Source organism: Anabrus simplex, chromosome 4, assembly GCF_040414725.1.
Source record: "Anabrus simplex isolate iqAnaSimp1 chromosome 4, ASM4041472v1, whole genome shotgun sequence".
NCBI lineage: Eukaryota > Metazoa > Arthropoda > Insecta > Orthoptera > Tettigoniidae > Anabrus > Anabrus simplex.
The window spans coordinates 163470168-163487430 of NC_090268.1; the positions used below are offsets into that span (position 1 = coordinate 163470168).

General features: G+C 37.5%; 1 long non-coding RNA gene across 3 annotated transcripts in view; it reads right to left on the reverse strand.

The window, feature by feature from the left end:
• Positions 1 to 1749: 1749 nt before the first annotated feature.
• The window catches only part of LOC136871740 (uncharacterized), a 38359-nt gene continuing 22845 nt past the window's right edge, over positions 1750 to 17263 (reverse strand). For all 3 annotated transcript variants that reach the window (XR_010859805.2, XR_010859804.2, XR_010859803.2), the window contains one exon: positions 1750 to 2268. This is a non-coding gene — a long non-coding RNA (uncharacterized lncRNA). The remainder of the gene's footprint in view (positions 2269 to 17263) is intronic.

Here is a 17263-nt window from a genome sequence, read left to right on the forward strand (position 1 = left end):
TATTAGACTCAAAGGTGAAGACACAAATTAAATTGCCTCAATTCTTGGTTCTTCCCCTCATTTGTCTCTATAATTTGACCGATGGAACTCCATATCTTTCAGTCCAATGTTCATCCTACTTACTAAACTATGTGAAATACAGTACTATTCCTCATTTTTTAAACATTACATTGAGATTAAATATTTGTTTGGTCTGTTGCTAATTCTACAAAATCAGTTTCCAAGAGTTTATAGTACAAAGCACATTGAATTATACCAGTACTCAAGTAAAGCAAAATATCACAGAACCACTTCATATAATTCCATTTAATCTAATCACGCTCAAAAGAGAAATTAAAAACTTCAACACTAGAATTTAATATTGGTAGAGGAGTCCACTGACTATAATACCGTCACTGATGTAATTGAAATAAATTTAAGTTGTGTTCTATAATTTACTTTAAACAGACTCAAACACTTAAAAGTGCTCCACAGGGCACAAAAAGACTAATGGAGTAACAGGTACTGTTACAATGGAAATATTAAAAAATCTACTGTTGAGTCCAATAATTTTGACACCCCTGTAGCTTCACAGAAGATTGTCGTGTAACGTTGGGAGCAGACCTAACCAGAATGTTTTTGAGGAGAGTTACAGTTAAGGTTTGTGTCTTGCAAGGTCCAGTAAAGAGCCTACAAACAGCTCTAGAAGTTCTTATACACAGCAGGACAATTTCAATCCATATAAGAAAAATATAACCAAAATATTGTGTTTATGCTGTGATACGTAGCACGATAGAATGGTTGCTCCCAACTGTTTCAAAATAAACAAAACTACTGTAATTGTACTTTGAGTATGTATCTAGTTTTGAACTAAAAGGTAGTTAAATGTCTCCTGAAGGATGTTTTTCTCTTTGATGAGGGATTATCACTATCACTTTTCTAATTTTGTTCCATTAAACATCTGGAGAACATTTTTAAGGGCATAACAGAAACATCACTGGTCCCTGATGATACTATATTGCTTCCATTAGTTGTATGTATCAGTTCCTTAAAATTACTACCATTATTCTGTACTTAATCTGAAATAGTTCACATACGTCATGCCAGAACCAGTATGATTCCATTAGGATGAGATAGCTCAAAGTCGCACTCAAATATTGAAATCCAATCATTACACTGCAGAAAAATAAGCTTTATGATTTGTCCACTTGTACACCACTCTACCCTATATAAATCTGGAAGTCAGAGACCTGTTCATGAGAAAACATCCTTAGCGACTTCAGTTTATTTTAACAGACCTGCAGGCTGCGTTGTTTCAGTTTTGCAATGAGCCGTAACTAGATTTCAGATCTACAGATAATGTCTCTCTTAGCACAGGCAAAAGCAAAACGGTTGAGACAGCAAGGAACTGCTTAGGTATGGGTGGTGTTGAGTAATGATGTATGGAGCATGACTAGTGCAACCAGATGATCTGAAAGGTGCGACTAATAGGGTCAGTCACGCTCCAATACCACTTCAGGCCCAGCAAGGAAAGCAATGTCAAACTACTTCACTTTCCCAGTATGCCTTATTTTGGCATTGTGATCAATTTTTTTGTTTCCATACAACAACCCTGCCTCTGGGTTGATGACAAAATACAGATAATGTAACATTTCTGAAATATTTATTTTATATTGCATAAATGTTCTCTCATATTCTCCACCTGATTATAATTATCAATGGATTTCATCCACATAAAGCAGGAAGGGAAATAAAAAATAACACAAGAAGGAAATGGAAAAAAAAATTTAATTGTAAAACCAAACAGGAAATAAAATGTCAAAAGGCAACTAGCACCTGGGTAACCAGACTCTTTGATATCAGAAACACTTAAACAGACCATCCGCTCCCATCAAGAGAATGACAAGATTATCACTAGTCTCGTCATCACCAACATGAGATCAAGTGTTTAACTACAGCCTCCCTTCATGGCAACCCGACATAGAAACACCACACCGCAGTTGTTCTTGCAATTACACTTTGCTTGTTCTGACAGAGTTCTCACATTGAAACCTCTCAAATGCCACTAAATTCAGCCAGTATCAAGGCCTGATTTTTAAGGAAATGGATTGACACTGACTGTGCCAATAACACCAGTTGTTCACATAGATGACTACAACACGAAGTACTTCAGTCTCATGATTAAGCAACACCTCTCTTCACAATGTTTGTTGCATGGTTCATATCAAGGATGCTGAAGAAGGAACACCTCACTGCTAATGGGAAACTCTAGCGACACTCCATCGCCACCTGTAAGAAAGAAAATCAGTCAGGAAACAGATAATTTTATTTTACCAATCATTAGCAGATTGTTTAAGAATAGGGTCTTTTTTAAGTTTTGTAAAGTTGTCACTGACTAAGTAAGAGAAGACATTAAAAAGCTATTATTCACAGACTTTGGATCAGACTGGAAAACACCGGGCGAGTTGGCCGTGCGCGTAGAAGCGCGCGGCTGTGAGCTTGCATCCGGGAGATAGTAGGTTCGAATCCCACTATCGGCAGCCCTGAAAATGGTTTTCCGTGGTTTCCCATTTTCACACCAGGCAAATGCTGGGGCTGTACCTTAATTATGGCCACGGCCGCTTCCTTCCAACTCCTAGTCATTTCCTATCCCATCGTTGCCATAAGACCTATCTTTGTCGGTGCGACGTAAAGCCCCTAGCAAACAAAAAAAAAGAAGACTGGAAAACACTAGATGAAGGCTCTATCCAGAATAAATTAAACTACAAATGTTAATACCGACGAGTCTGGAGGCAATGATGACTTTTGTGAAGGGTATATTAAGGACGATTCACTAACAGTCTGATTTTGTTAATGCCACACATTGTGTTGTATTGCTTTACACTGGGTCAAGTCGTCGGATTTGCCGTACTGTCCTGCGTTGAATACTGATGAACTGTATTGGATATTGATTTATTCTGTTTTATATATTCTTTGCTGGCCAGTAGGGCCCCTATTCACGTACTTGACAAATGACTTCAAATTTGTAATGATATCTCTCATTATAGGCTTACAGTAAAATAAGCACAAAATCCCTACTCCATGACCGATTCTTGACAGGGAAAACCCACCAAATGCACCATGAGTATTTTCCCAGACTGCATTTACCACTTACTTCAGTACTGAAGAGTTCAATGAGAAACAGCTATCTCCAGAACCTAGCATTCAATAATGACAGTTTAAATAAACAGCATCCTTGTTATGCCATCTCTTAGGTGCTAGAGAAATTTATACTTCATTGACTATCAGGAATACTGCAGCAACTCCTTATAACTCAGCAAGCTGGATTCAAGACGGGAGAAAGCTGCACTCCACAACATCCTGAAACTTAGACAACAAGTTAAAGATGGTTTCGAGAGACGATGAATCGCAGACGCGGCTTATGATACTTCATGTTTAACACGGCCTAACATCAAGGTTATCGGCCCCTAATGGAACGCGATGAACGAAATGTGATTAAAATTTGAAAATATATCCACTGATAAGAATTTAAAACAAATGATGATGAACAATGATTCTGAGTTTCAAATAATCACTGGATCCAATTCAAAATTAATTATTTTTGGTAAAATGATAGATGATTGACACATTATGGTAGGATAAGATATTGACAATGCCAAAAAGAGAGAGATGTTCCACCTATTCAATACAATAATAAATTGTTGCACAAATTAATGTTGCAACATGTTTAATATGATTTGGGACCGGTTTCGACACATATCCATGTCATCATCAGCCGATACAAAAATGCCATTAATTTATTCAACAATTTATTATTGTATTGAATAAGTGGAACATCCCTCACTTTTTGGCACTGTAATTATCAGTTCAATACGGATCAGTGATGAAGTTTTTAACTTTAAAGGATAAGATATTGCCTTAAAATGCAATAATATATCATGCTAATTAATATTTTAGAGAACACATTCAAATACACAAACACCAAATAAAACAGAGTCAATATAGTAACCAATAATAGAAAGACTAATACGAAACACTAAAACAAACAACTATACCTCATAGAATGCATGACGAAGTCTGCTGACTGCTCGTCATCTCGTAGGATAAGGGAGATGGTACTCAGGAGTTTTAGGCTACGGCGCAGATCGGCCAGATACACGCACTCCGTAAAGATGTGTACCACGGTAAGATGATCGCAAGTACACACAGGAGGGGGCTCCCTTTCAGCAAATAGGAGTGCGTTACTACACTGTGGCCGATCCAAAAACTACATAATACCACTGCTTCCCTCCGAGAATTCCTCCCCACCTTTGTTGTTCCTTTTATCTCTCTCAGCTTATTTGGCAGTGAACTGACCTGCCACTCCATCTCCAATGGGATATAACAAAATGTCTCAGCTGAGAGCAAATATCACTTTCAGGAACACTGTAAGGCTACGGGAGCAATGTAACAGCCTCCATGGAAGCGTTAACAGCTAATTCGTTTTCCTCTACATTCATGTCACTTTAAGGCCACATAAAAATGATTCTGATGCCAGCATCTGAACACACAGCCAGCAGGTTTCCGGATCCACTAAACCAAAGGGAGGGGAGGAAAACATATATCAACAGATTGTAGCGAGCTCAAGGAAACTATACACAGCAGAAAGTGTTGTACCGCAGAGATCCACAGATAGCATAAAATTCAGCAGTGTACATACACACTACAAACTTCCGGAAGAGGAAAAAGAAACCAATCATTGTTGACAACGAACGTACATCCCACTTTTGCTTTCACCCTTGATCCAACCATGCAAACGACGATGAATCTGGATACCAGCCATTGAACTATGCATTCAGGAACCAAGATCTGACATTTGTGACTTTTGGTGTGAAGCAACTACAAGACTTAAATTGGAAGAAAATAAGGAGCTTGATATTAAGTTACAACTTCACAAAATATCTGTTGAGGTTTATTACAAAGAAAAACAGGATAGTATTGCACAGTGTAAGACAGATGATAGTTTGCTGTGCTTGGAGTTTCGACTATGCCCAAAATCGGCCATTGCCGAAACTTGTGGTTAATGCACAATTCCATAAAAGACTCCTTCGGTTGTACATTTTCAATATACACTGCCATAATAATGGTAAAAGTACTTTGTACTATTTCATGGAATTTGAGGGTAAAAAGGATCCAAATTCTCTATGATCATTCCTCCATAACTTCATATTCAAAAAGCTTCAAGAGTCACCAAATGTTAAGAAAATAATTCTCTTTCCTGATGCAATAGGAAGACAAAACAAAAATTTTGTTATGAGTGCCTTCTGCACTTGTCTAGCAAAGACAAAAAGTATTACAACAGAACACACTTTCCCAGTGCGTGACCACACTTACAGTCAGTGTGATAGAAACTTTGGCTTTTATGGAAAGAAGTTAAAGAAGATAGTAAATGTCCATTCAAAAGAGTATGTGCAAGTTCTTCAGCAGTGCAGGGAGAAGCCTCAACCATTCCAAGTCTGTGATGGAAGTGAGATTATTAAGGACTGGAAGACAAATTTAATGGACTTCTTTTATCCAAAGCCTAAGGGGAAATATCCCTTTCAACTCCAGTCTTATAAAAGAATGCAATTTGGTATAGATGGTACAATAAGTGCATCAAAAACATATTTCAAGCTTTTCATTCCTTTTGTATTCCTAAAGAAATCAAACATTCTGCCTAGACACATATCTTTCCTTGGACCAATCAAGAAACCAGCTATGGCAGCAGCAAAGTGAAAAGACATTCAGGACCTGTTGCGCTTTCTTCCTAATACAGTGAAAGCCTGGTATGAAGAACTTTGGAGTGTGTCAAGACTAATGAATCAGCTGATTCTGAGGACTCTGACGAACGAGACCTGGAGTGAAAATAAACAAGAGGAATAAACTGATGTGTTATTGGGGAAAAAACCAGTGCAAATTTTTTAGTGTGATATATTATGTGATATGATGTCTTTTATTATCCTTAAGTAATTTCTAGTTCAGATGGTACCTTAGTTAAAAATTAAATGCAAAATTTCAACTAACATTGCATTATTTGTTTTGACTTTCTCGGTTTTATGCAAAAAGGGCGTAAACCAATCCTCGTATTCTGGCACATGTATCATAAACTAAATGATTATCATCAGTTGTACGCAATGATGTGTCATATTGAAAGTATTTTCCATCTAACTATTACAAGTTAAGGGGTCATTTTTTGTTTTTAATAAGACAATACATATTCAAACATTAAACTCACATTTACCAGGAATGCACTCCTCTGACCTACGCCCTCATTCCATCAAATTCCTCAATTTTAACAAGAGCACCACTGCTCCCTTCAATAATCCATGAGGAAACTGAGCACCAAAATTTACTACATTTACATGGAGCATCTTTGCTCCACACAATTACACTCTAAGAGACTATTCTCCACAATTTACAAGACCCAGGCCTCTTAAAGGCAAAATCTACATTTTACCAAAACTAAACAGTAATCACTGCCTTATCTGCTCAACAGTTGAATTTATATAGCAAACTGAAAAATAATAGTTAACTTTAACAGGGGCAGCAAGTACCCATTCTACATGGCCTTAGTGAAAAAAAAAAAAAAGGGCAATGTTATTGGCCGAAAATCAAAGTGTTAGGAGGCAAACTCTTGCACTCCTTTGAAATTAACCAGAACATTCTATGTCGGCTCATGGCCCAACGTTACAGAGGCTAAACCTAGGCCATGGAGGTGAATAGATGGAGAGAAATTAAGTTACAAAATTATGAGATAGATTTTTTTAAAGACTACAAAATCAAAGTCAGCTCAATACCAAGTTGAAGAGAAATAAATGAGGTATGCGCTGTTTATTCCCTAGGTTTGATTAAGGTCTTAGACCCTGGTTCGAAGATTTACAGAGTTACATTAACGTCTTAGCCGGGCGTGACGAGTTAATTCGTCTACCAATAGTAGTTACTCAATCGGGTAATGACGAGATAACTTATCTAGAGACTTAGAAAATTGTTACCGGTATCTGCTGGGCAGGACATGCTACCTCTCTCTTATTGTTGTATAGTGTAGTTCTGTGATTTAAATTTAAGAATTTAATTTTTTATCCGTATTGAACTGTTCTGTGATCGCATTATAGATGTCAGTAGGATGATGATGATGATGATGTTTGTTGTTTAAAGGGGCCTAACATCGAGGTCATCGTCCCCTAATGGTACAAAATGAAATCACAAAAAGTACAAAATCATCCACTGACCAAAGTTAAAAAAAAAAATCATGAAGAATGAATGAATGGACATGAACCAAGAAACAAAGACAAAAAACGACAAAAAACAAAAACAAAACAAAAACAGTGGATTCAACTCAAGAAAGGTCATATATAGTAGTATTACTGACCAAGGGACCACTTATAAAGCACAATACAGAATCGAGTATGCTTGATGTCGAAAGGGGTTCAAAATCCAGGTCTAATGCCCCTCAAAATGGTGCTTATGGCTAGTAAAGGAGAACCACGACATTTCTTAAGCTGCGGTACTAATAAAAGGTAGCGTAAACTCACGGCGTTCCAAACATTAAGGTACCTCTCACAAGTATTGTACGTCGTAAAGGTAACGCAGACCTGTGGTGTTTCTCACACAATGGTGCCACTCATAGCCAACGCAAACCGATGAGGTTCCTCACCTAGGTGTACTAATCACGGGCGCCGGTATTCCCGTGGTGTTCCTACAGAGTGGGTACTAATCACTGGCAACGCAGACCTACGGTGTCACTCGTATACAACTCACAGGCAACGCCCAGACCTGTGGTGTTGCACACAAGGGCACGACTCACGGGTACTGGAAACCCACACTGAACCCCACTCGAGTGCTACGAATCACGAAACTATGGAGTACCTGACAGAGTGGTACTACTCGCAAGTAAAAGCGACCGATGGTGTTCCGCGCATGATGGTACTAATCAAAAGTAGTTTCATGGTTCTAATCCAATCATCCCTTGGTCGCCCCTTTTAGTCGTCTCTCACGACAGGCACGGGATACCGTGGGTGTATTATTCGTCTGCCTCCCCTACCCACAGGGGGTGCGTGTTTGGTCCGCGAGAGGTATTTTATTTCCCTCAAGTCCGCCGGCAAGCTGGTTAGGACCCCCCTATCCGCCACAGGGACGCGCCACGTGGGAGTATCACCTCTCCCCCTGCTACGCCTGCGTAGCAGGTTCGTGGACGTCAGTAGGTATGACACTTGCTGCGATAGAATGCGCACCAATATTTCATTGTATTATATTCAGTACATAATGGCTAAGCGCGCTCGTTTGGATGATGAAACTATTCTTCATCTCACTGATTCAGATGACGAATTAGATGACAACTCTTTGGATAGCAATGATAGCACAAGTGGTGAAAGTGACAGTGAACTTACTTCTGAAAATGAACAAGAGGTGATGCTTGTTGTTTTAAGGGGCCTAACATCGAAAGCCATCGGCCCCTAATATAACATGATAGACATGATACATGATATTTAAAATTGTAAAATGTAGACACGCAAAACACAAAACAGGACTAATGAAATTTGGTTAAAAGAAGAAATAAAATTCCTATATCGGAAGAAACAACACCTTAATAATGAACTTTACTCAACACACCTGAAAGCATCCCATGAACTCCCACACAGCTATTGGAATTACTTTCAACGAATTTCCAGAGAAAAAATAGAAGACTTAGCCATAAAGAAACAAAACACACTAAACAAAAAACTGGAAACACTGAAACAACAACAAAGTAAACCAAAGCCACTAACCATAATCCAAAACAAAGATCCCTCTCTTCCTAACAAGAATTCCCAACATAAATTCCATCCGCCTATAAAAAATCTTACGCAAACCGTTTTTAACGACGTAGAAACGGATATATTGAACAGGGGACCCAAACACAACTGGGGTAATGCATCATCCTACCAGAATATTATAACTACCATTACCGAAACAGAACTTGCTTTACAAAAGATCCCATATGACATACGAGACGAAGCAAGACACGAAATCAGTAGAAAGATCCCGCAATACATCAATAGCGTCCACAATAATAACCCAAACATGAATACCACCAATAGATCGAACTTAAACAAACTTAAAAATAAAATAAAACAGAACAATCTACTAGTAACGAAGGCCGACAAAGGCAACACTACGGTCATTATGGATAAAAATGAATACATAACAAAGACTAAAAAATGTTTCCAAGACAATACTTTTTCTATTAAACGCCGAGATCCAACCAATAACATACAAAGGAATTTAAAAATTTTACTTAAAAACACACATTTTCTTCTCACCGAAACTGAATCTGCTAAACTCATAACAATGAACCCTCAATTACCGACCGCGAAAGCCTACCCAAAAATACATAAAGAAGACGTACCTATGAGACCTATTATAAACTATAGAGCCAGTCCAACCTACAAATTATCGCAATTCATCCAAAAATTTTTAAAAAAGCACTATACATTTTTAGCAAACAAAACAATACTAAACTCAATAGATTTTTGCAACAGAACCAAAGAGCTAAAGATCGAACAACACCATACCCTTGCTTCATTTGACATAATAAATATGTACCCTAACATTCCTGTTAAACAAACAATCAAAATAATAGAATCTAACCTAAAAAACAATAGCAACTTGAGCACCTTAGAAATAAACGAATTCATAAACTTACTTGAATTCGCCATAAACAATAACTATTTCAGATTTCACGATACCATTTATCAGCAACAAGGCCTACCTATGGGGTCTCCTGCCTCCGGAATATTAGCAGAAATATACATAGATAACCTAGAATACACGTCAATCAAAGAAATAGAGAATATACATTTTTGGTGCAGATTTGTTGACGATGTCTTCGTAGTTTTAGATAATAGATCCACTGACGCACAAACTATACTAGATAAGCTTAACACTCTAGATCCCCAAATTAAATTCACCAAAGAAACCGAAAATAACCGTGCACTAAATTACCTAGACTTAACAATAACCAGACACGACAACCACTTATCTTACAAGATCTACAGGAAACCCACACACACCTCAAATACCATAAAAAATGATTCCATTCATCCCAATACACATAAAAGAGCAGCCTATTATAGTATGATTTATAGAGCTTTTAACATCCCGATGACAACAGAAGACCAAAATAATGAATTGAAGTTAATCCACGACATAGCTAAACACAACGGATACAGCAAAGAAATGGTCAACAAAATCATTCACAAAATAAAATCACAACCTAAAACTAAATTAGCAAAAACAGCCAAACCCAAAAAAGACTATGCTCTATTTACCTTCAACAACACCCACATATATACTATAACTAATATTTTCAAGAAGCACAACATAAAAACAGTATTCAAAACTACACACAATAGTACCAACATTATACATAACACTAAAACAGTCAATAATAACAATAAATACAACCAATCAGGTGTCTACCGTATCAAATGTAACAACTGTGACATAAGTTACATAGGACGTACAGGCAGAAACTTCACCATCCGCTACAATGAACATATAAATGCAGTAAAACATAACCATTTCTCATCAATAGGCCAACATGTAGAAGAATCCAAGCATAGTTTCACAAACATCAATAACGACATGACAATACTAAATATAAACTCCAAGGGCCCCCTGCTCAACATAACCGAAGATTTCTACATTTCTTTAGACCAATACGCCAACCCCAATCATAACATTAATGATATTAATGAAAAAACCAGCATTATTTTTGACAAAGCCATTCCGATATTAAAGAATGATTATCTCAAAATAGTAAACACACGCTCTAACAAACTAACGAATCACAAGCCTGACCCCGCCCCTACTTCTCCAACGGCCACTCCTTCTTCCCCTCCACCTACATTCCCCTCCACAGCTAATATGAGCCCCAGACTCACTCACAGTAGAACACAACAAGCTTTCAAACACATCAGCACAAGACTTCCACAACAACTATAGTAAGTACTCTTTCCATACACATACTAGGCATTCCTTCATGCACACACTACCGGCATACTTATATCACTTTATCTTTACAGACTACAAGAACAAACATAGACGAGAGAAGTGTTACCACCGACTACTTCTAAATACATGCTCGAGACCTGCTGTTTACTGTATTGAAACTTGCCATAGTATATCACAAGTTGGGATATATAACATAACGAAATTTCATCATGACAAAGGCCCACATCAATAAGACGTACACTAGTTTCAAAATGTCCTCGAAGATTACCCTACGCAACTAAAATCAACATTACTTAGAAGGATCTGCACAGAAGACAGAAGAATGGAATCCATATAACATAAATTGAACATTTTAACAAGTGTCTACCTATACGTACAATTTTAATGTGTTGAAACTTTTTAAATGTTATATATTGTGACCTGTGTGTTTTTAATGTGTTTTACATACTCATGCTCTATTTATAACTTTTTAACCTGACCACTGATATTTTAATTATATGCTATTATTCCATCCCCCATTAGACATCCGGATGCCTAATACAATAACAACTTGTGTATAGTCTAATGGCTAAAACAAAACATGTACTAGCTGATGATGGCCGTTAAAGGGCCGAAACCGGTACTAGCTTAATCTATTAAAATAAATTTTGTATTGAATGGTGGAAAAACACATTTCTTATCTATACTTTAAATGTATCCACTGACAAGAGTTAAAGAAATGGTGATGAGAAAATGAGTATGAGATTAAAATAACAGTGGATCTAATTCGCAATGCCTTATTTTCTAATAAAGTACGAGATAATACAGGGGGAAAAGGAATAACGCAGACCTTTTGTGCCAAATCAATCACGAACCTACATTTTCGAGTGTGTTTCATGTGTTTTTTTGCATTTATCGAGTCCAAACTCACGCTTGTGCAATTCTTGTCTCACCCTGCACAGCTGTTTTTTGAAATGACGCTTAATGAATAAGTGATTTCAATCCCTAACTGCCAAATTTCATCTCAACCCAAATATTTTTAAAATGTTATGTGCATTGTTGAGAATATTGTGTTCACTGAAATCTAACCTATGTTTTGTACTACACTCGCAGCAGGACACATTCAATGGAAGAGTGTCTGAAATAATTTGAATCTCCAATGCCAATCATCTCGTACTTCCGCATGGTTTTGTTACAGTTTATATGTTTATTGTTTAAGTGATTATGTTATCTCATGTTTATACAATCTTGACTCACCCTTCATGACCACTTTGAAACTGACATTGTACTTCGCGTCTTCATGTTCTCTCATTTAATCACACTGATGTAACACCTTGTGTAATATAAATGTCTACTTGCTAGCCTATTTCCCACATTTTGGCTGAAGATGACGCCAAACAGCGTCGAAACTAGTTCCAAGTGTAAATATATGTTGTAAATAAACTATAACATTTATTTGCATTGAAAAGGTGGACCCTTTTAAGTTTCCTATCTTCCATTCTCAGTTCAATACGGATAAAAATGAAATTCTTAGATTTAAATTTAAACCAAAGGAAGTAAGACGTTTTTCGTGTTTCTTGAAAAAAATGTTCTGGTGCACTCAGAGTGTTTTGCTTCCGGACGCCTCATATAATAACTTTAAATTAGAGAAAATATTTTATAGGAATATACTTGAGTAAGTAGTACGAACATGTAAAATCAGGTACATCCATTTCACTATGATTTTGTTCTTACAAACAAACTTTAAAGCTCTAAATTAATCTCTGAATGTCCGTCCGTAACGATGGAATGATCTCTATAGAACACTTTCTGCCTTGTCAATACTTTACATATTTTATTAATATTTAATTACCGTACATGTTTCGAAGAGCCAACTACTCTCTTCTTCAGCGGTGCCAAAACATCAATTAATCGTTGGACTTGGTACATTGGTACAAACAGAACGATTATATATAAATCTTGAAATAGTTACAATATTTCTCTGTGTTTTACCTTTCACTTACTATGTCACTTGTTACAGACTTTAAACTAGAATTTTCAAATCATAAATAATAAAATCTATTAAATTAATCACTATATGCTAATTTTACGTCCTTATTTACATCTAAAAAGAATAAAATGTTTCTTCGTGTCCAAATTTACATTTATTTTGTCATTTAGTAAAACGCTTTAAAATACGTAAAATAGTTTCCATTAGTAAAAATAAATAAAAAAACACCTATAAAGTTAGCCACTATGTTAAAATATTTATGCTAGCCCCGTAAGATCATCGGCAGCAAGGACGACATATTGTTTGGTTCAGATCAGTGTTACTTCACTTTAATTTGTGGATAAATTAGATGAAACTGAAGAACTGGACGGATTAAGAGGAAGAAATTCTGATTCATGTAAGGTCTGAGAATTATAGCAGACTTAAGGAAAGAAGAAAAAATTTCTAGAAGTTTGGCATTGTATCTGATTGTTATTTTTTCCTTCTGGAAATTTGTTAGGTTTTTTTTTTTTATAATGAAAGAAACATAACCTTTTTTAAAGTTTTAATTCAATTCTTGACATTGTATTTAGATTAAGGGTTATAAATTTCATGTTGTTGGTCCGTATTGAACTGAGAATAACATATGAGTAACAACACAGTAAAGGTTTCCACCTATTCAATACAAAATATATTCACAATATTTTAAAATTACATGGAACTAGTTTCGATCCATCTAGGGGTCATCACCAGCCACATCAAAGCAAAGATCACTCTTGACGAAATCCTAAGAACATGTTAATTTTAACAGTAAGATTATTATGGAATAACAAGTGAATGTGGTAAATGAAAAGAGATGTTAGTATGGGACAGGTAAGTAATAGCTAATAAATATACATAAGAGGTTTGGAACAAAGTATAAAAGGGGCTTAGTGTTGTAAAAATTATATAATCACGGAAAACAGTAAGTCCTTCTAATGAAGAATGCAATGTGAAATGACATGTAAAATTATATATGGCTTAGGAAGAGTGGAGGTGGTTTAGGAGCGGAAGAGGGCTTAAGGAGGGGCTGAAGGGTGCGGGAGAAAGGGTAATTGTCTCGGAAAAGTACCTTTGATTAAATTTAGGATTGAGTTTTGGTTGGCTGCATTATTGTTTCTGAGTAAAGTGATAAATAGATCGAAGAGTATGTTGGGTTTCTCTGAGATTTCATTGAGATTGTGACTGGCGTTAAAGTATTGGTCTAGGTGTATGTAGTAATTTTCCATTATGTCGAGTAAAGGGCCCTTGTTTGCTAATACGAGGATGTCCATGTCTTGTTCGATATTGGTGAAATTATGGTTATAATCTTGCATGTGTTGGCCGATGGCTGAAAACTTGTTGTATTTTATTGCGTTAGTGTGCTCGTGGTATCTGATATTGAAGTTCCTACCGGTTTGCCCGATGTAGGTTTTTCCACAGGTGTTACATTTGATCTTATAAACTCCTGATTTTAAAAAACTGCTAGTCCTGTTGATGTGTGAAGTATTGCGTAAAATGTTCATGTTCTTATAGTTGATCTTGAAGGCTATTTTAACGCCTTGTTTCTTAAAGATATTGGTTAACTTGTAGATATCATTGTTGAACGTGAAGGTGGAAAATGTTAGAGGTTTAGTTGTTTCTTTTTTGAGGGTAGTTTTTGGGCGATATTTATGTTTATTGATTATCCTTTCTATAAAATGGTTGATGAAGTCGTCGAATTTTGGGATTCAGCGGATTGTGTTGAGTTCGTTCTTTAGATCTTTCTTGGACATAGGTATGCTAAAGGCTCGGTGAACTAGACAGTTATATGTGGCTCGTTTGTGGGACTGGGGGTGCACTGAATCTTGGCGAATTTTCTATCATCCCTCCATCCCGGGTACTTGCGCAAGGAGGAATTAATCTATGAATTACTTATTAGAAATGTTCAATCTGGAGGCACGGTTGCGGCTGATACCAAACTTAAAAACCGTTAGAATTACCCATTTGTATCCCAACTTTGGGGGAGAAAGAAATTGATGAGGCTCTCTCCACTATCACTGACAATTCCACTGAGCTAGCATCTCTAGTTAGTATTTTTTTTAAAGTCAGTGATCCTATAGTTCATGTTTGTGGGTTACTGTAGTCACGTCCATGGGCAACGGCTGAGTGGCCTAGTAAGTGGTCCTGAGAGTCGGGATACCAGTTGCTATGGAATGGGAGTGGGCATCTCTGACATATTCTCAGTCATGGCCCTCCTTGCGCTCAGGCGGCTAGGACTATACAATTCACCGGTGGTCCATAACCCATTAGAGAAGAGATCCTCACTTGGACTATGTGCAAGTAGGGTAGCATCCTGCTTCATGAATTTACCGAGCTCAGAACATTTTAAACAAGCCTTGGACCTATGGGAGTAATGGAGTCCCACTCCCATTTGACAGGCGACGGACTCCTTGGAAACAACTTGGCGAACGAAATGGAATTCGATGGGGAGCTATCAATATTAATGGGGCTTATGGAAGAAAGAAGGTAGAATTGGCTGATTCAGCAAAGGAGATGCATCTGGATGTGCTAGGAGTAAGTGATATTCGGGTAAGGGGAGATAACAAGGAAGAGAGAGGAGATTATAAAGTGAACTTGACGGGTGTTAGAAAGGGAAGGGCAGAGTCTGGGGTAGGGCTCTTTATCAGGAATACCATTTCACGCAACATAGCTTCTGTTAGGCACGTAAGTGAGCGAATGATGTGGGTAGATTTGTCAGTTGCAGGAATTAGGACTAGAATTGTGTCCGTGTATTCACCATGTGAGGGTGCAGATGAGGATGAAGTGGACAAGTTTTATGAAGCATTGAGTGACATCGTGGTCAGGGTCAACAGCAAGGATAGAATAGTGCTAATGGGCGATTTCAATGCGAGAGTTGGGAATAGAACTGAAGGATACAAAAGGATGATTGGTAAATGTGGGGAAGATATGGAAGCTAATGGGAATGGGAAGCGTTTGCTGGACTTCTGTGCTAGTATGGGTTTAGCTGTTACGAATACATTCTTCAAGCATACGGCTATTCACCGCTACACATGCCAGACTAAGGGTACCAGATCCATAATAGACTATATCTTAACAGACTTTGAATTCAGGAAATCTGTTAGGAATGTACGAGTTTTTCGCAGATTTTTCGATGATACAGACCACTATCTGATCTGTAGTGAACTAAGTATCTCTAGGCCTAGGGTAGAGAAAGTGAAATCTGTCTGCAAACGAATAAGAGTAGAAAATCTCCAGGACGAGGAAATTAGACAGAAGTACATGGATATGATTAGCGAGAAGTTTCGAACAGTAGACAGTAAGCAGGTTCAGGATATATAGAAAGTGAATGGGTGGCGTACAGGGATGCTGTAGTAGAAACAGCAAGGGAATACCTAGGAACAACTGTGTGTAGAGATGGGAAAAGGTGAACATCTTGGTGAAATGATGAAGTGAGAGCAGCCTGTAAAAGTAAAAAGAAGGCATCAGAAATGGCTCCAAACAAGGGCCGAGGCTGACAGGGATTTGTACGTAGATGAAAGAAACAGAGCGAAACAAATAGTTGTTGAATCCAAAAAGAAGTAATGGGAAGAGTTTGGTAATAACCTGGAAAGGCTAGGTCAAGCAGCAGGGAAACCTTTCTGGACAGTAATAAAGAATCCTAGGAAGGGAGGGAAAAACGAAATGAACAGTGTTTTGAGTAATTCAGGTGAATTCATAATAGAACCCAGGGAATCACTGGAGAGGTGGAGGGAATATTCTGAACATCTTCTCAATGTAAAAGGAAATCATCCTGGTGGTGTTGGAAACAGTCAAGCTCATGGGGAGGAGGAAAATGATGTTGGTGAAATTATGCTTGAGGAAGTGGACAAGATGGTAAATAAACTCCTTTGTCATAAGGCAGCAGGAACAGATGAAATTAGACCTGAAATGGTGAAGTATAGTGGGAAGGCAGGGATGAAATGGCTTCATAGAGTAGTAAAATTAGCATGGAGTGTTGGTAAGGTACCTTCAGATTGGACAAAAGCAGTAATTGCACCTATCTATAAGCAAGGGAACAGGAAGGATTGCAACAACTATCGAGGTATCTCATTGATTAGTACACCAGGCAAAGTATTCACAGGCATCTTGGAAGGTAGGGTGCGATCAGTCGTTGAGAGGAAGTTGGATGAAAACCAGTGTGGTTTCAGACCACAGAGAGGCTGTAAGGATCAGATTTTCAGTATGCGCCAGGTAATTGAAAAATGCTACGAGAGGAATAGGCAGTTGTGTTTATGTTTCGTAGATTTAGAGGAAGCAAATGACAGG